Source organism: Pseudopipra pipra, chromosome 10 (assembly GCF_036250125.1).
Source record: "Pseudopipra pipra isolate bDixPip1 chromosome 10, bDixPip1.hap1, whole genome shotgun sequence".
Classification (NCBI taxonomy): domain Eukaryota; kingdom Metazoa; phylum Chordata; class Aves; order Passeriformes; family Pipridae; genus Pseudopipra; species Pseudopipra pipra.
This window is the reverse complement of record NC_087558.1, coordinates 21888625-21911003: the sequence shown is the minus strand read 5'-3', so window position 1 is coordinate 21911003 and position 22379 is coordinate 21888625. Positions and strand designations below refer to the sequence as shown.

Sequence of the window (22379 nt, the reverse complement as noted above, 5' to 3'; positions counted from 1 at the left end):
TGCTCTTGCTTTCCCAGGAAGCCAACAGCCCTCGCTGCCTGTCTGTGCCATTCCTGTTATCGTGAATGTCAAGCACTTTGCAAACAGAGGCATTAAATGTCAGATCCTGTCCCTTACAAGCCCTGCTTGTAATTTGAATGCTCAGACATGCTCCGTGGTCACCTCAATCCCGTTTCCTTCCTCTGATAACAGCATCCCTGGTACCACTGCGCTGGGAGGTGAGGTCACAAAGCAGGGCTCTTTACACCGCTCTGGGCCTTCATCCCGACGACTTCATCCTCCCTCCCTGATAGTCAGAAATACTCAGGATCAGATTTGCACCTGCTCCCCTGCTTTAGGGGTGGTACAGGCATTTTGGGTGGTGTTTGGATCCCAGTGACTCTGGTATCTCTGCTGGTCCCTTTAACCATCAGAGCCAAGCATCCCTTGCAGCTGTGTCCAGGTGAGGGCTCTTCCCCTTAAAAGCTCCTGGCTCCAGCTGAGGCAGAGCTGCTCCAGGATTTCTTGTGTGGATTTGCCCTTGCTTTCCTCTTGGGTAAGTGAGATGAGGCATGAAGTTTGACAAGGCCAAGTTCAAGGTCCTGTGCCTGGGTCAGGGCAACCCCAGGCACAAATACAGGCTGGGTGGAGAAGGGATGGAGAGCAGCCCTGAGGAGAGGGGTTTGGAAGTGGAGAAGAGGGAAAGGCTTCAAACTGACAGAGGGTAGGGTTAGATTGGATATTGGGAAGAAACTGTTCCCTGTGAGGGTGGGGAGGCCCTGGCACAGGTTGCCCAGAGAAACTGTGGCTGCCCCTGGATCCCTGGAAGTGTCCAAGGCCAGGTTGGACGGGGCTTGGAGCAACCTGGGCTAGTGGAAGGGGTGGGACTGGATGGGCTTTAAGGTCCCTCTAACCCAAACCATTCTATGATCTCTCCCATCTCATGCTGCAAACTATCTTGTGGCTTCTCTCCCTTCCTGCTTTTCTGTCAGTTCCCTGTTATTTGCTGTTATTTTGGATAACAGGGTGGCCCAGCAGTGACCGCCGTGTGTCCTTAGGGAGATGACGAGTTTCCTCCATTCCTGTATTACTGCTTTTCCCCTTGGTGTGCACCCAGGTACTGAGCTGGTGCCTTTCCCAGCCCTGGCAGTGGGAGCAGCCAGGGTGGCTGCCAGCTTTCTGGTTGTTTGTCCTTGATGGGAAATCTTTCCCCGTGGAACTGAGAACGTGCCAGCTGTGAGTGCACGGGTGACACCAAGTGCTCAGCTCTGTTCCATTTGGTGTCTCTGAGTTGGGGTTTCTCATTTGCACCGTGGCATTGACACAGTAAAATAATACATAAAGCACACATAATAAATTAAAGCAAATACTGCGTGTGCTGGAGCCCAGAAATTTGGGACTTGCTGCAAGGCTAACAAGATGCATTTTAATAATTACAAATGAACCTGTGGCCAAGAGAGCCTTCACTGAGCACACCTGTAATGAATGCAGATGCTGCTGCTCCCTCAGAATGCAGATAATCACATTTGCCAGTGCATTAGAGCTGATTTAGGGGTAAACAATAGCTTCCATCTGAATTTGTTTTACAACCTATTTGCTATAGTGGGTACCTTTTTTCTGTTATTTGAAATAATTGTAAATATTTTACCAGGCCCTCATGCTGCAGTTGTTTTTTGGGTTTGTTCGTTTCGTGTTTGGTGGGTTTTCTAATGTTATTTATTATTTATTTACGGTGAATTGACAACAATTGTGTTCACCCTCCATCTAATCCAAGGAGCTCATGGTTGTTTCCTCCCCTCTCCATCCTTTGTCAGAATAATTGTTCTTCCCACAGTGCCTGCTGCATGGTTTGTAAGCTTATTTCAGGCTCAGCTGTGAGGATTAGTGATAACGCTGCCTATTGTACCAAGGTTCATATTATTTAAAACTGGAACTAGAACAAAGGCAATTCAATCCCAGCTCCTCTCTGCCTGGGATACAACAGCATTTACTGACACTGTCCAGGAAATCCAAGGTATGAGCTGAGTCTCTGCCTGTCTGGAGGCTGGGAAAGGGAGATAAATCCAGCTGGGCAGGCTTTGTTCAGCCACAGAGCTCGGGCAGGAGCAGGGAAGGGCTTTTCCTTGGGCTGCCCCTTCCCTGAGGGTTGTTATTAACTCCTCCTCAAGCACTGCCTGTGACCCAGAGATCTTCAAGTAGCTGGTGCAGCAGGGGTGGGATGTTGTGTTGCGGTGGAAATGCTCAGGTTTTATTTTCTTCCAGGTTAGCAGGGTCTTAAAGGCATCCCAATAGGTCCACACCAGCAGCTGAGTGAAGCTAGGGATGTTCCCAGCTCTGGTGATCAGCTGGCCTCTCACACACAGCCCTACTGCAGCTGGGCTTTGGTTAAGGAGCTTGAGTTAACAGCCCTTTCCCCTCTCTGCTAGATCAGTAACGCGGGACCAGGTCTCCAGCAGATAGCCCCCATCATACATATATATATATGTGTATATATATACATACATATATATATATATATACACATATATATGTGCTTTAAGCCAGATTACTGCCAGGAATGTTCCCAAGAATGCCTTGGCACATGCAGAGCTGGTGTTCTTGGGCATCAAGTGTCTTTCAGGAAGCTTCTCCTGATTAGAGCAGAGGAGCTTGTGGCAGGACTGTGTGGTCACCCTTGCCCTTGTGGTGGGAAGGCTGAGAGGGCTGGAGTTCCCAGGCTGGCATGGCAGCAGTGCTGGCATCATTGGACCTCTCCCCTGGGATTCTGCAACCCTCTATCCCTGGCTATTTGTGCCTTCACTCTTTATATTTCACTTGGGGATTCAAGGCATGAAGGAAAGTGTTGCTGCCTCTCCTTCCATGGAGCTTCTACAGCCATTGAGGTTCATGGAATCAGGGAATATCCTGAGCTCTAAGGGACCAACAGGATCATCCAGTCCAACTTCTGGCATTGCACAGACACCCCAACAATCCCACCCTGTCCCTCAGAGCGTTGTCCAAACCCTCCTGGAGCTCTGGCAGCCTTGGGGCTGTGCCCACTGCCCTGGGGAGCCTGGGCAGTGCCCAACCACCCTCTGGGGGAAGAACCTTTCCCTGAGATCCAACCTGAGCCTGCCCTGGCACAGCTCCAGCCATTCCCTGGGTGCTGTCCCTGGTGGAGGATTTTACTGTAATATTTTTGTCAGCAATGTTCAACTCCCTGCTCAGCTCTCCCTCTACCCCATCCCTGACCCCAAAATCCCACACTTGGTACCCCCTGCATGGTGATGCTGACTTCTTCAGGCTGGGAGATGCTGGTGTGCCCTGCCCTGGCCACTGCTGGTCCATGACCTGCCCATCACCCTCCTGTCCTACCCCAGCCACAAAAGGAGCAGAGCGTGGGGTGTGTGTGTGTGCACGGGGGGCGGTGAGAAACCCCAGACACACAAAAGCTGGAGGAACCACCAGCAGCTGTAACCCTGGCAACTGTGTCTCAGGATTTGAATGTAATTATACCTCGAACGTGATAAACACTCCGAAGGACTCCTTATGTGGAGATCATACTAAACAAGTCTTTGAAATTACCCTCATCAAATATTGATAGAGGGAGAGTTTTGTTAAAAAAAAAAAAAAAATAAAAAAGGGGCAAAGGGAAAGGGAGAGAAAAGGCGAATTCTTGCTGCTGCCCACGGGCTGGGGGTTAATGAGGATCTGTTGGTTTATCACCACGGCACAGGGCCCACTGAGGGCTCCGGCACACAGCGGAATTAAAAGCAGGGGCGGGAGGGTGAGGGAAATAAACCCATCAGGTGAGGCAGCTGTATCGATTGGCATTTTGTTTTATGTTTGGCATGCAGGAAAGCCATCCCAATAAACACCATTTATCTTGCCCAGCCCTGGCAGCCAGGGTTTAATTGCTTCAGAGGGGGAGTGGGCGGAGGAGAAGGGGCGTTTCTGAGGGTCCGTCAGGGTGCAGGGTTGTGGTGGGCAGCAGAGCACTGAGGATGGAGATCTCCTCCCACCTGTGGGTTTGGAGACTGTAGGCAGAATGTTTTCCATTGGGAGAGCAGGTTGAAGTCCCAGGTGGTTTCCAGCACCTGTGGAGCAGCAGTGGAAGAGCATCCCTGGAAGCTGTGGGGTTGGCTCGGTGCGGGGATGCTCCAGCACTCAGTGCTCCTCACTGGTACTCATCTCCTGCCAGCACCCTCTGTCCCTGGAAGAAGCTGACCAGGGACCTTCCCTGGCTCTGGTAGGAAGGGAGGGAACTAGGCTACACTGCTGTATTTTTACCCTCTTCTTATGCCTGGGAGGTGTGAGAGATCTCCCACTTAATAACAACAGGATGAGTGGTGTTGGGACTGGCTGTTGTGCTCAGCAGGTGCCCTGTCAAATGCTTGGAGGAGCTTTGGTGAGCAGAGCAGCTTCTTGTCTCGAATGATCTCCCAGCAACAAGTGGGGCTGGGAAGAAAATGGAGGAAGAAAATTCCAGTGTTGCCTGGAAAAAGGAGCAGCTAAAACTTCATCGGAGCAGAGGATCTGGAGATGTGGAGGAGGAGGAGAGGAGAGGGAGACAGCTCTTCATTCTGGCTCTGCAGACAATGAGTGTCGGGGAAAGAAGGCTGGAGGGGGCCAACTTTGTGAGTTGCTGGTTGTGAGGTATTTAGTGATTTTATGAGTTTGCTTTTAATGGGGAGAAGAGACAAAGAGCCGAGCACACGGGTGCCCTGGCTGCAGTTTTGGTTGTTGTGAGTGTTGGCTGATTGACCATAACTAACTCTCACCTGGACTGATGGAGGCCTGGAGGTAAAGGTGTGTTCTCCCTGTGTGCTGGGGGAAGGGGGTGGTGGTACCGATGTCCTCTGATTCACCTGGCCAGGGGTTTTATCACTTTAAGTGTTTATAGAGACAACCTGAGCACCAGAAAAAAACAGCTGACATCTCCACGGGATCCACTGTGGGAGCAGTGGCCAGTGCTGTGGCCAGGGGTGACTGGGAGTGCAGCCAGAGGACAAGCAGGATCCTTCAGGGTTTTAACATGAGTGATGGAATTACCAGCTTGGTGGAGAGCCGTCCATCCCTGGTGGAAAACCTCCCTTTCCCCATCGAGCATCATTATTCCTGGCAGGCCTGCACTTAAAACCATCTCTGCACTCTCAGAAGGGACCTGGCAAACGTCTCCCGAGCAAACAGAAAACCACTTTTCAGCTCCAGCCACCCAGATCTGCAAAGTCAATCTGTTGCCAAGAGATGTGCCAGGATAGATGATGGCTTTGCAGCCTGTGACCGAACAAGAGCGGCACAGAGCTGCGGAGACCCACATGACATGTCCCTTGGTCCATCCCCAGCTCTGTGCCAGGCAAACATGCTCTTTTTGCTGGGAGCAGCGGGCATGGCTGCAATGCACAAACACTGGAGCCCCATCAAGCACTGCCGGTGATTTTATGGGCTGCTTGGAAACAGTTGGAAACCTCCGTGATGCCAGCGCTGAGTATTAGTTACTGTTACTGTAGCTGGGAGTGGAAAGAAGGGCGAATTGCAGCTCTAAAGGATGCTTTTGGGGTTGATGGTCTAACGTGGAGGGTGGGTTTCTGGAGCACGAGGCAGCTGTGACTCAGGTGTGGAAGGCAGGGAGTCTGCAGTGGCGGGTGATGGTTGTTGAACAGCACGGAGCGTGTTGGAGGGAAAGGGCTGCAGGTTGTCCTCTGAAATGTATTTCACAAATGATTTAAAGAAAGCTGCACTAAGCTTATGGCTGCCCTGCCTCCTGCAGAGCTGCTGGCTGGAGCCATTCCATCCAAGGACAGACTGGGGTGGATCCTGTCTAGTACGTGCTGGTGAGCACTTGCTGTGAGCTGGAACAGGGAAGAGGGATCTGGACAGCATGTTGTATCTGAAGCCTTTGAGGAGGGATCCAGATGGTGTCTGCATCTCTTGTTTATCAGGCTAAAAATAAATAACTTTAAAAAATCTCAGTCTTCCTTTCCCACTGAAAATTACCATGAATTCCTTGTTCTGGAGCCTTTGGAAGGCATGAAGGGAGCTGGGTTCATACACGGCCCCCCTGGGAAATGCTCCTGCCATCGGCAGAAGGTGCCAAGGGCTGTGCAGATGCTTTGAAGGGAGAGCTGCTGCACGAGGGAGCTGAGAGGTGTGTGTAGGAGGACAGATGTGGATGCACATCACCTGGAGGGTGTGCAAGGAGGAAATATCAGCTGAGGGTAAAAACGGCACTTTGACCTTTTGGAAGAGCTGTCTGTGTGAGGTGGCTGAGGTGCAGTGAATCATTTAAAAGAACAGCTGACTCCTTGGGCTGAGCCAGGCAAGGAGTGTCCCAGCGGAGGAGCTGCTTCTCCCAAGAAGGCTCCCAGGGTTCATGCTTAGATGGTTCCTTTAAAGGTTAATTCTCAGTGGCAGCATCTGCAAGAAAACCTGGAGTACTCGGAGGGAACTCAACCCACTACAAAGGGTCTTCATGTTTGTGAGTCTTTTTGGTCTTTGTTTTTTTAAATGTTAAAATTTGCTCTTATTCATTTCTCAAGATAAAAAAACTAAAGAGAAAAAGCCAACCCTCCAAGCTGGGCTCCCAGTGCAGAGGCACAAAGGGACAGCCGTGCCGTTCCCGGAGTCGGTGGCGCGGTGGGCTGAGCTTCCTCCTGCTCCAAGGTGGCACAATAAAGAGCTCCTGCAGTCATCTTTTTTTCCTAGGAGTTGCATTGTTAAAACCTTCCGTGGGGAAATCCAGGGACTGTAATTGCTCTGGTCTGACTCTGCCTGCTGAGCCGCTTGAATTAAGTGGGTGTTTTGGCATCCTGAGCAGAGCCTTGTGGGAAGTGACCTTCGCCTTCCGCCGCTGCACTCTGCAACCTGCCGCTAATTAGGATGGAGAGAGCCCTCCTTTGTTTCCAAACACCAGTTTACCTCCGTGCCCGCGTTCTGCCGGGAGCTGCCCGGTGTGACTCGGCGCATAATGAGCGGGGCACAGCGGAGGGTCGGGCTCCGGCACCGCCGAGCGCGGCTTTTAACGCGGCGGAGCTGAGCGGGAGGGCGAGCCCGGCCCCGAGCCGCTTGTGGAGCCTATTCACAGCACAGCCTCTCATTAGCCAGCCTCGGAATTAACATCTGAAACGATGCTTTGTGGGAAAAAAAGAAACATAATAAAAAACATCACTTCCATGGCTGCTTTCGGCCAGAATTTGCAAACTCAGGAATAGCATCAGCGGCACTGGGAGAAGGGCATCGCTGGAGCTGCAGATAGGAGGGATTGGGGCAGGTGTCAAAAGTCCACAGCTCCCTTAGAGAATCACAGAATGGTTTGGATGGAAGAGGACCTTGAGGATCATCCAGTTCCAACCCTCATGCTGTGGGCAGGGACACCTTCCATGAGCGATGGGCTTTGCCTGCCCTTGGGACCGTTCACCCAGGTCATCCCTCCTCTGATGAGAACTGCCTTGGCTTCAGGCACTGGTTTATCTGTGGTGGGTGATGAAGAGTTTCTGCCTTTTGGAAAGACACTGGTTTCCAACCCTATAAAAAAGGGACAATGATGATCATCAAATTTTCAAAGGTAAAACTTGGCACAACCCCTTCAGGAGAAACTGGAATAGGGGGCACTTAGAGGGTTCAGGCCAAATTTACTCAGAAAGATTAGTTAAACTGTGTTAAAGTTCTCTGTGAATGCCCCCCTTCAAATGCAATCTGGTCAACATCATTTGTGTTGGAAATGATGTTGGAATTAATGTCACTTCGGTTCTGAATGAGGACACACTGCAGGGATTTGCTAACTTTGAGGAAATCCACTTTAAACTCTCACCTCTAACTCTACCCAGTGCTCCCTGTGAGACAGTGCTTGGCTACAGCTGGGGACAAGCAAACAAGGAACCCAACAGACATATTTGGATGTGTGAAAGATCTCTGCCTGTGCTCTAGAAATACTTAGACCCCAATTCTTCTGAGACATCTTGGATCAAGAGGATTCAACCCATAAAGCATCAGGCATATGAGTGAGGTGAGCAGTGGGTTGGAGATGTGTCTGCAGACAGCTCAGCTCCCAGGAGGACATCCATGCAGTCAAAGAGACCTCCTCAAGCAGAGGCTGCTGCTGCTGCAGATCTGGTCACTGCCCACTGGCACATGGAGCTCACGCCTTGGAGACCTGCAGGCCCTGCCAGGCACAGGACCTGGAGTGGGCAGAGCGGAGAGAGTGTTGCCCTGGGATCAGCCAGGGGCTAAAACCATCCCTGTGGCAGGGGTCTGGTCCCTCTGGGGCAGGTGGTGTGGCAGCTCTTGGCTGGAGCCAGAGGAACGTGTTCTGCACCTGAATCAACAGGGTTTGGGATGTGCCAGGCAGCGAGCAGGTACTCAGAGGAGAGGGCTGTGCTGGAGAAGGGGGTGCAGAGACAGAGCAATCCACCCTGCAGGGACCTCAGAATGAGCAAGCCATGTCAGCTCCACCTCAGCACCATCCTGCCCAGGCTTATGGATGGAGTCTTGCAGGCTGGCTGCCTTTGGGCAGAGCAGATGCTCAGGTGATGTCTGGGGGGAGCAGGATCACAGCTGACATCCGCAGGAGCGGCAGCACCGCTCCTGATGGGAGCCAAATCAGCTACTCCTGATCAGCTTGGGCAGCCCCAGCCTGGGCCAGGGCCTGGCAGCAGATGGAGAGGTGACTGTGCTGCAACCTGCCCTGGGTGCTGCTGTTGTTCTGTGTTCACTAAGATACCCAGGGAGTAGGTTGGATCTCAGGCAAAGGTTCTTCCCCCAGAGGGTGGTTGGGCACTGCCCAGGCTCCCCAGGGCAGTGGGCACAGCCCCAAGGCTGCCAGAGCTCCAGGAGGGTTTGGATGATCCTCTGGGGCACAGGGGGTGACTCTGGGGGATGTTCCTGTGCAGGGCTGAGGGTTGGACTGGATGGTCCTTGTGGGACCTTCCAGCTCAGCACATTCTTTGACTCTGTGGTGCCTCACCCCCTGTATGTTCTCCATGAGGATTACCTGGCATGAGCTTTCTAGGAATTGCCACTCAGCAAGGACAGTGCAGTGCACAGGCTGCCTACCTGCCACCTCCTTCCCTCCTCACCAGTTTTCCCTGTGTCCCTAAATGCTGCTGGGAGATACTGAAGCTTGGATAGTAGCGCCGAGTTGGCAACTTTTAATATTGCTGAAACATAATCAGCTTTTGCTTCTACAGCAATTAGCATGTTATTACCCATAATGTTTTGCATGGCAATTTTGTTGTAAACATTTGTACTAATTCACCATAACCTAATTATTTTTATGACACATAATTATGAAATATTTTTGGAGGAGGAATGGTTTCATTTTCTATTTATACCATTATTTCCTGGAAGTGGCAGTTATTTTTAACACCAGGAAACAGTGTCTCCCCCCTTCCCCAATTAGCCCTTTCTGCTTACTGCCTCGACTTGCTTGGATAGCGCAGTAGCTGTGACGATGTTCTTAGGGAGATGTGTGATGGATTCCAGGAGAGACTAATTGAGCTGTAATTTGTGGTGGTGTGATGCACAAATGGAGGAACGTAACAAGTGGTTTTCTTTGCTGCTCGGTGGGTACATGTGGTGAGTCCCAGTCACGGCATCTGCCATAATGTCCCTTTCCAAAGTGTTTAAGGACAGAGCGATGTGGTGAAGCCACTGCCTCAGGACTTTGTTTCTCAGGAGTGCAACCACCCTGAGCTTGGAGACGGGACCTCTTCAGGGAGGTGCTCTTGGGTTTCATAGGATTACAGAATCTCTTGAGTTGAAAAGGACCCACAAAGATCATCCAGTCCAACTCTTGGCCCTGCACAGGCACCCCAACAATCCCACCCTGTCCCTCAGAGCATTGTCCAAACCCTCCTGGAGCTCTGGCAGCCTTGGGGCTGTGCCCACTGCCCTGGGGAGCCTGGTCAGTGCCCAACCACCCTCTGGGGGAAGAACTTTCTCCTGAGATCCAACATAAACCCCCCTGACACAGTTTTTGACATCAGTAACCTCTTGCTCAATCCTTGGCATCCCTGGACCAGAACAACTAAGAGATTCCTCAGCCCCCCCGTCTTCCAGCTTGGTGTAACTGTGTGACTTACTGAGAGGAGGGGGGTGGAGGGTACCAGAGGTGGGTGGGGATGCCTGAGGAGCCAGGAGAAACATCTGGGCTGTGCTCCAGGCTCCAGAGAAACATCCTGGGCCCGAGCTACAGAGACAAATACAAAATGCATGTCTGGAGCCCAGCAGTGCTGAGCCCAGCCCTCTGGGCTGATGTGAGAGGGGGGTTTGAATCCCTGCAGCAACATTTGATGGCAAGAGGCCTTCCTTAATCACATTCATGGAGGCACTGTATAGAAAACGCTCAGAATTCAGGCTCACTCTTAACAAGTATGAAACTTGGCAGGCTGAAAGGCTTGTATATCTTGTCTGATCTCCAGTCTGGAGAGGTCTCAAAACGGAGCCATGTGTAGTGCATTGACATCTTAAAAGAATTTCTAAAAAAAAAAAAAAAATGCCTTTCTAGATGACTGTATGTCATATAAATGAGATTTATTTCAATGCCTGTCATGATGGTTGAGGCAGTAACAAATCCAGTAATTGCCAGTGCTACGGTCGCATACGCTCTGAATGTTTAACTCTGAGCTACATTTATACAGCGGGTTTGAGGTTATTTAGTGAATCCTTTGCCCATTTTTCTCTCTCTCCCGGTTGGTGGCTGTGGAGTTATGTGGTGTGTCAGCCGCGTTGAGTGTGGTGAGTGTTGCATGCAGGCTGCTGTCTCAGAGCCTGCCTATAATTAGCTGTTAATCGTGTGTAACTGATGAGGACCGTGGAAATTGGGTTAAGGGAAACTCAGCGGCCTTTTAAAATCATTCCCAGTGCTGGATATTAGTGTGAAGTCACACTTCCAGGAAGCCTCCAAGTAATCAGAGGTGCAGAGCTGAAATGAGACAGTGATTTTTTTGTGACTGCAAGACCTAAGAACTGAGGTGGGTTATTACATTTTAGCAGTTTTTTGCCCTCCCTGAAGTCACCAAGAGCCAAAAGTGACTTGTCCCACAGCCCTTCTCAAATGAGGTGGCCTTGTTCTTTGGGTTATTCACTGCCTGTCAGAAAAGAGAAGGTGACTTGCAAAGTTCTTTCATCTCCAAACTTGTTATCCTTGATCTTTCTGCAGAAGTAATGACTTGAGATAGTGTAAAGACTATCTCACGAAATATCTGGAAAATGAAGTGAACTCCACACTGGGTTATGATCCAGCTGATACTGACACCGAGGTTATCCTTGGCAGAAGTCGAATATTTTGTGCCCAACTGTCAGTGGGACTTTTTTTTCTTCTCCCCGGGGATTACACGTCAACAAGGTCATTCCGAACGTCAACAAACAGTTACAAATGTGTCAAAACTCCATCCCGTGTTTGATGTCTGTCACTGAACTCCCTTAAAGGCACCACCATTAAGCATCCTGGGCAGGGATTCTGGGATTGAGTCAAGGATATCTCGAAGGTCCCTGGCAATCACACTGATAACACGGGGAGGTCACTTTTCTGTGTGATGAGTTTTTTGCACGGGATCTGTAAGATACAACAAATACAGCTGCAATGGGTGGAAATGGGTCAGTCCTGCTGTTTCAATCCCTGTGGGGAATTGTGTCTGGGGTGGGAGCAAACAGAGGATATTTTTGTGTTTCCAAGGTAGCTGATAAAGATCAGACTGACCTAATCTAATGCTCTGGAGGTCAGGAAATTAGAAATAAGAGTTCATTGCAGTGGAGAAGTTTCCTGGCTCATCACAGTCAGGAGGTCTCCAATATACTTGATGCTCCAGGAGATAACTTTCAGGTCTTGGCACTGCTTTGTTTTTTTCAGGAATGGGTAAAATAAAAAACAATAAAAGGAGGCAAAGACAAAGGACACCTCTTCTATATCAAGAATCTTATGAAAAATTCATCTCTTATCACTGCTGGAGGTGTTATGAAGACTGAGTTAATTGTGTGTATGATCCTGTTTGTTAGAGTAGGCAGATTAGTATCATCTACTCATAAAAAATCCCCCAAATATTCCACCTGTTTCAATTTCGCTGGAGAGCACGTTCATCTCTGCTGTAACCTGCTGGGCCACATGCTTGCTATATATGTGAAATTAATACTTTATTACCATCTATTTTTAAATGCCTTGGCAGAAGGGGGCGAGACGGGCCGCCTGCGATCTCGAAGCACCTCTTGAAGTGCTCGTCACAATGGAGTTTGAAACGGCTTTTGGAGGTGATGCAGGTGTCGGAGGGTTTGTCCGTGGTCAATCCATCTGTGTCAGCCTGGGGCTGAGGGAAGCCACGTGCAGGGCTGACAGGTACCTGAACGCTCCGAAGCCAAATGTGTGTGAGCTCATCCCGGCCGGGAATGTCTTTTATTTCCCTCGACTGTGCCTGAAATGTGCTCGTGGGTTTTGCAGGGATGTTGAGGGAGCATCGCAGGAACCGACAGATGGGCTCCAATCTACCCGGGAAGGTGGCTGAGACATAAGTGTTCCAAATTTATGGTGGCCATAAAGAGCCGTGGAGATGATTGATTCTGCTCATTGCTCACGCGGATAACGACGGGTTTTAGAGTAAAGCAGTAACTGATAGCCTCTGAGCTGGGAATTAAATTTCTCCTTCCATGATGTCATCATGATGTCATACTTTATTGCCTGTAATTTGACAGTCTATCAGGGCCCAAGGCTGCTGTCAGCCTGCTGGGGTTCACGTGTGTGACATCACACGTGCTGTCAGCTCTGGGCTCTGATGATGGTGCTCTTCTAATTGTGATTTAAAATGCTTTCCTGATGGGGGAAGTTATGGCTTTCTCGGGGCATATCTTGTTCCAGGCCAAATGCTGCCGTGGCTGAGGAGGGGGTGTCATTTGGAAAGGTCTTTGGAGGGCAGTGAGTGTAATTCTTGGTGCTGTGTGTTCAGAAAAATATGGGTTCTGTAGCCTGGAGGACACTGTCACAGTGAGGATGATTGTTAGGGGATGAAAGGGTGGCTGACACTTGTAATCCTCATGTCCTTTGCCTCCCCTCTTCAAAGGAATATTGAACTGCAGTCCTCTAAGGACAGAGAGGAAGGAGAAGAAATATGGTCCCAAACTCATGCATGGCCAGGCTGGTTGATGGATCCTCATGGTCCTCCTTGGAATGTACCTTCTGCTCAAATGAGGACTTTGGGAATAAAGAAACCCCAGGTGATAAGTAATGTACCTCTTAATTCTAATAAGAGACTTTCTCCTCCTGTCCTGGGGAAGTGTGTCTTGCCTCTTCCAACTCCTGGCTCCTGGACCTAGGAAAGGGTGCTCCCAAGGGCAGGTGGAACATGAGCAGCGAAGCCAGACCTGAGCGGTGGCTGCTCAGATTTAGTGAAGGATTCAGGTTGGTATTTGGTTACCATGGTGATACACATGGTTTTTAACCACGATGGAGGGATGGGTGGATGGAGGAGGGTACAGCAGTGGGCTGTAATCCTGTGTTCCCAAGGCCTGTACCTCCCAGGAGAGCACAGCAGACCCTGCAGTGTGCTGACCACAGCGAGCTGGTGGAAAGCCCAGAGCACATGTTTTACCCATATACATTATATAAAATCTCTATTTTCTCTTTTTGCTTTGGAGAGGGAATTCTCCTGGAGCAGATCTCTTGTTTGAGCACGCAGTCACCCTCTTCAGCCCTTTGGACTTCTATCTGTAACCCCCCGTGCTGGTTATTTCTAAGTAGAAAGTTTATTTTGACACTTCTGCTGTGTCCCATCCTCCCTTCAGCCTCTTCCCCAGCTGGCTGAACTGTGTCTGGATTCCCTCGAACAGAAGGGGAGGCACAGGAGCAAAGTCTGTCGTTTTTTCCCCCAAGCCTGTGGCAGCAGATTGCAGCATTTTCTGTCAGCTCATTAATTGTGAGGGCATTAACTTCCGAGGGGGAAAACACTGGGAATACCAAGGTTGCTGCTTGGATGTTATAAATAACACACTGGGTAGTTCTGGAGTGGTAGAGAGCTCAAAAGCTGCCAGGTTTTCCTGGGAATACCTGGAGCTGTTCTGTGTTGGGGCTCTGAGTTAATGGAAGAACCTGTGCTTCGTTGGCCAACACAACTTGTCTGGTGTGGAAGCAGTAAAGCGTAAATGTGGGATCTGTGGTCCTGGAACAACAGGTTAAGGTTGGTATATTCCTGCTGCCAGCTCATAGGAACAACCCTCCAAGAGTAAAGTGATATTATTTCTGGAGTGTGGCAGATATGTTGTCCCAAAACGGCACCAGGAAACTTTAGGAAGTTGACATCAAAGCTCCCACTGATATTCAGTGTCTCTCTGGTGGGTGCCAGCTCTTGCAGAAGGAGAAAACCAAATCAGAGGCAGCAGCAGTGACACTGATTTTTTTGGTTTGTTTTAATATTTTAAGGTTTTTTTTTTTGGCTTTTTTTTTTTATAAAAATGCACCCCTGTGGCACAGCTGGCTACTTGCTCAGCACAACAGCACCAGAGAGGAAATTCCTTCCCAGCGCTCACAGGTGATCAACTTACACATTGAAGCATGAAGTTTGATTACCCTTGTAACATTTTATTAGCTTGCATAGCTGCAAATGTTATTAATGCTCATAAAATTATCCAGTCCTTTAAAATGTCTGTTCCACTGGTGTGTGTCTCCATGACTTCCTGGGGTAGTGGATTCCAGAAGTGACTGCGCTGGGTCAAGTCGTATTTTTATTTTATTTCTCTTAAATCTACAGCCCTTTTGTTTTGTCAAGTGCCCCCAGTTTGCTTTTAAATTACAGGGCAGGCTAATGTGGGGCTGGTTTTAACGGCAAACTTTGCTCTTCCGTGGATTTTATTGTTTTTTTAGTATACCGATATTTTCATGTATAGAATGTATTAATGAGTGATGTATGTTTGTGTACATATGGAGGTGCCTGCAAGTGTGTGCATCTCTACATGTATAAACACATACACACTTGTATTTTCTGTGTCCCTTGGGCATCTTGGTGGGTGTCTTGGGTGCTGTGGTTTGGTGCAGGGATCCCAATCCCTCTTCTCTGCTGGTGAGAGATGCTCTGAGAGGCAGAGTAATAGCAGGGAAGAAAAATGCTGCTCTGAGCTGTGTGTCAGCAGACTTCAGACACAATGGGGCCCGTGTTTCCAGACAAGCCTTTTTAGCTAATTAGCTTAGTAAAAAATCTATTTCTCTTCTTAAATTCCCTGCCATCCATCCACCTAATAGAGTGAAGCAGCTCTATATTGTGTGAGGGGTATGCAATGCATCATCTCTCTCCAGTATTTATCTCATCGCTCCCAGCCTGCTCTCTCCATCTCTCTGTCCACAGGAGCTGCCTGGCTGCCCATTCTGGCTGCTCCCTTCTGGCAGTGACTGTAATGGGAATGTGCTGGAGTTCTCCTTATGTTCTGGGGGTCCCTTTGCTGTCCCACAGCAGCTCACCCATGGCCTTGTCCTTACTTGTCTGCTGGTTTTCCTACGACAAACATCCAGAAAGCAGAGATTTCTACAGCTGTGTGGTCTGGGAGACCTCCTCGCCCTGCAACCCACGTAGGGTCTGAGCTGGTCTCCACCATCACCTCTGGAGCTGGGATGGGTGAGGGAAATCAGGAAGAGCTGCTTTGGCTTCAGCATAATGTGGGCAGGAGGACAGACCCCCTGAATTTCGGTTGTGTGGACAACTGAGTGGGAACATCTCTTCTGGAAAGACATCTGAGTCTCACACACCCATATGGCAACAATTTTCACCTAAGGTCTGGATTTGGACGTTGCAGCTCCAGCCTCCGGCGGTTGGATTGCAGTGAGCAAGATTAAAGAGCCACTAATATTAACCATTGTTTTGGGCAGGAATGCATGGACCAGAGTCAAGTTGCTTTTTTAACTTTCTTCTTGGGAAACTAAGCTGAGTGAACTCCTTAAGGTTCTCACCTCAGAGCTGTTTTTTCACACCCAAAATTATTATCGTAGCCATTGTCTGAACTCGCTGTTTCTGACAATATTTTTTTTGTAGGTGTGAGTACAAAAGCTGGACACACTGTTCTTGCCAGCACAGGGTAGAAATGTGAAATACAACTCCCTTTATACTCCACTGGGCACGGGAAGTGTGGCTGGCTTTGGGTTGGTGCTGGAAGCTCTTGTTTAGCCAGATGTCTCCCCTGACCTTTGCTCGCTGCCCCCACACAGGGCATGAACCCTCCTCTGCGTCCCCGTGAAGTGTGCTGTGCTTGGCCACGCTGCTGGACGTGTGTGGGCTGTCAAGTACTCAAAGATGGCAGGCCTGGGGATTGATAAATGGTGAGCTGGTCACTGCTTTCCTGGGCTCTGCTTTTGTTTACGGCTCTTGAGATGTTGGAGGAACGTGGAGTCGGCTCCTCTGGCTGGAGGAGAAGTGCTGCCGCATCGAGGCTTTGTCTTGAATCCTTTAGGTTTTTTTAATCTGTTTACAAGCTCACATTGCATGAAGTTGTTGAGCCCTTATTAGTTTACCAAGAAAACACATTTCCTACAGCTTGGTGACCTGTCCTTGTGTGGAGTTCCTGTGCTATTATCCCCTGCAGATGCTCTCAGCCGTTTTTCAACGCGTTGCTGAAAACCTTTGGATGTGAACTGTGAGCCGCTGTGGTCCTTCCCCTCCTTCATGTATCTTTTTACTGACTTGCTTGTTTTAATAACAGAAATTAAAGTGTTGGGCAACGATTTCTAAAACTGTTTAAAAACAGAACAAAAGCCCAAGAAAATTCTGGAACAGAATGCCTTTGTTGGCGAGAGTTAAGGTTTGTAAATATTTATTCTTCACGAGCAAAAAATATCAGGCTGTTGTGAGAGAAAAAACCAGGCAATTCAAATTTAAAGCGACAGCCCCACACAGGAATGGGGAGCCTGCAGAAATGTCAATAGGTCAGGCCCAGCCATGGTATTGGCATGCAAGCTCCTCTGCCTTCCCAATCCATGAGAGCACCTCCTGCCCTTCGTTGTAGTTTGGAAAACAGATACAAGTGTGTTTGTGTTTCTGTGCTCCTCTCAGTGGATTATTAGCACTCAACCTGTGTGGCAGACCACTGTCATCCCAAAGCCTGCCTTAGAGTCATGTTTATGTTGGATATTAGGGAATATTTCTTCACTGAAAGGGTTGTCAAGCACTAGCACAGGTTAACTAGAGCAGTGGTGGAGTCCTCATCCCTGGAGGGATTTAACAGCCACGTGGATGTGGCACCCGGGGACATGAGTGGCCTTGGCAGTGCTGGGGGAATGGCTGAACTCGACCTTAGAGGGCTTTTCCAACCTAAACAATTCTGTGGTTCTGTGCTGTGTGGATGCAAGGAGGAGACCTTGAAAATGTTTTTCCTAAAGGAAAAATTCTACGACAACTCCTTTTGACTGGCCTTTGGTGTGTTTTAGAAGCAGAGCAAGGCACGGAGCGTGTGGTGCCAAGGGCAGAGAACTTGGAGATGTGGCACATGGGGACATGGTTCAGTGGTGGGCTTGGCAGTGTTGGGATAATGGTTGGAGTTAATGATCTTAGAGAGCTTTTCCAACCTTAATGACTCTGTGATTCTCTGAATGACCTGCTAACACGTGATGGGAAGCCCCACCTCTTGGCTCTGCTCTCCCACTGGCTCCTGGCTCTGCTTTGCAGGCTGTCTTTCGAAGGCGGCTGGAACAGCGATCCCAGGACACCTTCCCTGGGAGTAGTTAATGGCTTTTGCTGAATGATCAGGGGCTCTCTAAACCTTGGTGTGGCTCCCTGGATGCTGATGACTGGCATTGAGGGGTAGATTTCCTGGGTGGCTCTGCCTGGCCAGACCCTCTGGAAGTGGCATGAGGCTTCCAGGGTGTGTTGGCTGCCTGGAAAATCTGCTGGGGACTTGGCTCTCCAGGAGCTTTGCTTCCTGCAAAGGAAGGAGGCTACTATTGCACGCCTGAGTTTTGCAAAGTCAGGGTTGTAAGCTGGGAGTTGGGCACGGGAAGTTTTTCCTGAAGTAAATGAAATAAATAAAACAAAAATATGGGCAAGGAACTGAAGGCAAGGCAAGGCTTTTGTTCTGCTTTGTATTCTGGCCTACTCTGTTCAGCTCTGCATTAATCTCTGGTTTACTGTGCAGCCTTGGTGCTCAGACACCAAACCCTCAGAGGAAGCGCGTGCGCAGGTACTCGTGGAGGTCACCTCACCCCACATCTTCGGGGCGCCGCTCGCTTTTTGTGAGCAATAATTCACTGCTGCTGCGGTACCTTGATTTCCCCGTCCTGGCGGGACGTGCCCTGCCCGGGCAGCAGGAGGGGAGGCTGGGAGCTGAACCCAGCCACGGCTCCTGCAGCCAGAGCAGCCGTGATGAAACGGCTCCGGCGAGGAGCAGTGACAGCCCGGCGCCTCCTGCAGCCGTGACCTTCCTGATCCCGAGCCAAAGGTCACGGGCAGCAGCAGAGCATTTCAAAAATAAGCCCCCCTCTGAATCCAGCAGCTGAGAATTGGGCTTGGGGCCGGTGGAGAGCTTCAGCTCAAGGCTTTGGGCTGCGGGATGTGATGAGCATTCACAAGCTGCCTCGCTTCCTCAGAGTTGCTGTGTTTGGCAGGAATTAATGGATCTGGAAAAGGATGCCGCGGTTGAAGCGCCCGGGTCAGGTAACAGCAGGCCTGGAGGTGACGGGGTTTGCTCTGCCAGCTGTTTGACAGCCCTGCTGCCGCCCCGCATCGAGCAATTAGAGCTTCACAGAGCTCGTCCCTGCGCCTCGAGCTGTGACGCCTCTCGTTTGCCGGCCCCGCTGTGGGGTCCTGTGGGCGTGTTCCACCTCGCGGAGTGGCCACCTAACGAGCCCTGGGTGATCAAGCTGGAATTGCCGTGCTGGGGGGTGCCTGTTCCACCGTGGCTGCTCCATCTCCCCTGCCCAGGTGGCAGCGGCTTTCCTCGCCTCTCTTGACTTCTGCGGGGCTGGGGAGAGCGGGGAATTTTTATCTTCTCCCGTGCAGTTAATTAGGAAGCATTCCAGTTCGTGCCGTGTGGTGGGGAGCGTATCCAGGCTGCTCAGTGATGCTAGCAGGGAACAGACCTCGCAGAGAAAGCAGGAATTGCTGATCCTGCTCCCTAATTTGAGATGAGCTCAAAGTCACCAGCAGACAAACTCTAAGCTTTAAGTCTCAAGATTGCAGCCCCTCCTGCAATCACTGGCACTAGAGAATGGGAAAAACAGAATATTCATCTAAGAGTTGGCCTGTCCTTGGGCTGGAAGCACTGGTTAGGTGAGTGTTGGGTCAAGGAATCGGAGCAGGACTTGGCTGATGGAGGATGCTGAGTTCATGGGGAAACAAATTGCTTAGCAACTCCAAGTGGTCTTCACGCAGCAGGTCAGAAGCAGCTCTTGCTGGGAGTTGTGGGCTAAACAAATTAGTCTGCTGTACCAGAGAGCAAACTGCATTACATGTCATTTGGGATTAGCTGAGCTCTGTGATGGGATTAGGCTGGGCTTTGGAGCTCCTGGAGAAGCTCCCACACTCAGGAATGGGCCTCCAACCCGAGCATGCAGTGAGGGGAGCAGGTGTAGCATCACATACCATCCAAACGGGCTCGTTATAGAATCATGGAATAATTTAGATTGGAAAAGCCATCTAAGGTCATTGAGTCCAACCATTTCTTCAGCACTGCCAAGGCCACCACTAACCCATGTCCCCAAGTGCCACCCACGTCCACACCTCTTTTAAATCCTCCCAGGGATGGTGACTCCACCACTGCCCTGGGCAGCCTGTGCCAGTGCTTGACAACCCTTTCTGAGAAGCAATTTTTCCTAATATCCAATCTAATCCTCCTCTGGCATAACACGAGGCCATTTCCTCTTGTCCTGTTGCTCGTTGCATGAGAGAAGAAACCAACCCCCACCTGGCTACACCCCCCTTTTAGGGAACTGTAGAGAGCAATTATTTTCTCGCCAGCAACTGCTGGGGTGTCAGGAACGAGAAAGAGAAGTGGCCCACGCACTTCAGGCTGGGCAGGATGATCTATTTACATGTGATTGACACCGGGAAAACATCACTGAAGCCTTGCAGTGGGGTGGCAGCTCATTGGGATTCAGGCTCAGTCGCTGTTCATCCTCTGGAAAAGGCACCACCTGGCAGGATCACTCACCTCGACCCCTGGTGACAGAAAGGGACAGCCACCAGCTCTCGGTCACCGGCGGGGCATGTCACTGGAAATGACAAACCGGGAGGGAAGGAGAGGGGGATTGCACGAGGGGTGCCTGGAAGAAACATCTGACTTGGCTGAGCTCAGGGAAAGCTGAAAGAGCAGCTGCTGCTGCATAAATACCATGCTCCATCCTCTTCTGGACAGGCAGGAGAGAGACTCCTGCCTGCCACAGCAGTGGGGATGTGCTCCTGGGGGCCAGGAGGCTTGGAGATGGAGTGGTGTGGGGAGGAGCAGCCTGCAAGCTGGACTATGTTGGGGTAGAAATGCCTGGCTGGGACAGATCAGTGGGTCATCTAACCCATCTCCCTGCCTCCATCAGCAGCAGCAGCAGGTGCCCTGTGGGTCTGGCCCCTCTTGCCATCCATTGCAGTTGTGTCCAGCATCTAGGAAGAGGGGATTAGAAGGTATCTCTCTTTCTTTCTCCTTGTAGTATCTGCTGTTTGAGTTTACCTCAAGTCCATGAATCTGTTTAACCCAGTTTTGCTGCCTGGTGGCCCCGTGCTTTGATGCTGATTTACCATCACCCACATCCCAGCTGAGTTTGTTGTTGTACCATCCCATCTGTATGAGGGTTGAAGAGCCTCCCACCAGTGGTGCTCTGTCACGTCACTGAGTGTGGGGAGAGGCTTCAGAACATCTTCTCTCCATCCTGCCCCACTCCCATCTCTTGGCACACTTAAACTTCTTGGCTGAGGCAAGAACATAGGTAAGACATGTAGTGGGGGTACGTGTTCCTGCTGATCTGACTTGTGATCTTTGCTCCTGCCTGAATTAAGGCTCACTCCCTGACTCTGTCTTGCTCCCACCCAGGACTCAGTGGGCTTTTCCCAGCTGGAGCTCCAAGCAGAGGGATGAGGGATGGTGTCTGCTGTTAATCTGTGTTGATAGGTAAGCCCCAAGTGGATCACTCTGCTCTGGGGAGGCACTTCTTCACAGTCATTAACCTTTATTTGGTTTGGTTTATTTACTCAGGTGGCGAATTAGGTCACATTGAAGTGGCTCCTTTTAAACTGAGCAATGGCCACTTGAATCTGGAGTGACTGTGTCCACACTGAGGTTAATGCAGTTTAAGCCAATCACTTTAAATCCACCCTTGCTGCTACGAGGAGGGATTTCCATCACTGTCCCTGCTCAGGTCTATGCCTTGGTGAGGCAGAGGAGGAGCAGCCTGCTCTCAGCAGGCAGTGCTTGGAGAGGGGAGCCCGGCCCTACTGCTCCAGCACCTCAGTACAGCCTCCCTCTCTGCCCAGAACAGCAATCCCAGTTCTTGGAGGTGTGAGTCTGTGCTTGTATGTTGATTTAGAATTCGAGGTGAAAGAAAATAAGTAAGGCTGATTGCTGTCCTTAGACTCCTTTTAGTCTCAGTATGATTTTTACAGCTCTCACCATGCACAGGACAGAAGAACAAGATTCCCCAAGAGGGGCAGAGTTAACTCGCAAAGAAACTTCCTGATTATTGGCAGGTGCTGGAGGGTTGTGCCAACACTGTGACTTTGTCAGTCTTAGGCTGAGTAATAAGAAATGATCAAAAACAGAAGTGCAGAACATGCTCCTCGGGGACCTGGAGATGGTCTGACTGCAGCAGCTCTGACCCTGACAATTTGATACAGCTAAATCAGAGTTTTGTCTGTATTATTCTTTTGCTTGAGGGTGGCTGGAGCTTCTGCCTAGTTACTGGTCCTCTTCTGCACCATCAAGAACTTTGCAGCTTGGGAAATGTATCAACTACTAGGAAGAAAATTAACTGCATCCCAGCTGAAACCAGGACATCAAGGCTCCCCCTGTGCTTCAGTCCAGAGGGTATAAACCCCACCTCCATCTCCCAAGGCATTGCATGTCTAAAGACTGCAAAGTGTTAAAATACTCCAGCGAGAGTAAATTCCACTTGAGACCCTTCCCAAACCTGCAGCAAACCGAGTCTCAGTATTAAAACTCGGGATGAAGCAAATGCATTTGGTCTCTGAATGTCCCCCTCTCCAGGCAGAAGGACTCAACCAGTGCAGTGCACCTTGAAACGGGAACCCACCATCCTTACTGCTCTCACCACCTGCACTGTTCAAACCCCTGCTGCTCCTTTGTAATACTGGGTGGGTTCAGCACTGGATTTGCCATGAGATCCATCAGCCAGGATCAGTTGGATGCCCTGGCTCTGTCAGCAGCTATCCCAGTGCTTAATGTCACTGGTAGGACTCTAATATTCATTCATTGTGCTGAGGTGTCAGGAGGAGGCATTTACACTGTTCTTTCATAGAATC

General features: G+C 50.2%; 1 long non-coding RNA gene across 3 annotated transcripts; it reads left to right on the top strand.

Moving 5' to 3' along the window:
- The first annotated feature begins 248 nt into the window (after positions 1–248).
- Positions 249–13165, top strand: LOC135419829 (uncharacterized). Of its 3 annotated transcripts, XR_010433183.1 has the most exons (6): positions 249–442; positions 7785–7963; positions 10819–10928; positions 12120–12286; positions 12389–12444; positions 13005–13165. It is a non-coding gene; the product is annotated as an uncharacterized LOC135419829 (long non-coding RNA). The 3 variants fall into 3 exon arrangements; XR_010433181.1 differs by lacking the exon at positions 13005–13165 and having other exon boundaries at positions 12389–12603; XR_010433182.1 differs by lacking the exons at positions 249–442; positions 13005–13165 and adding an exon at positions 449–535 and having other exon boundaries at positions 12389–12603.
- The last annotated feature ends 9214 nt before the right edge of the window (positions 13166–22379 follow it).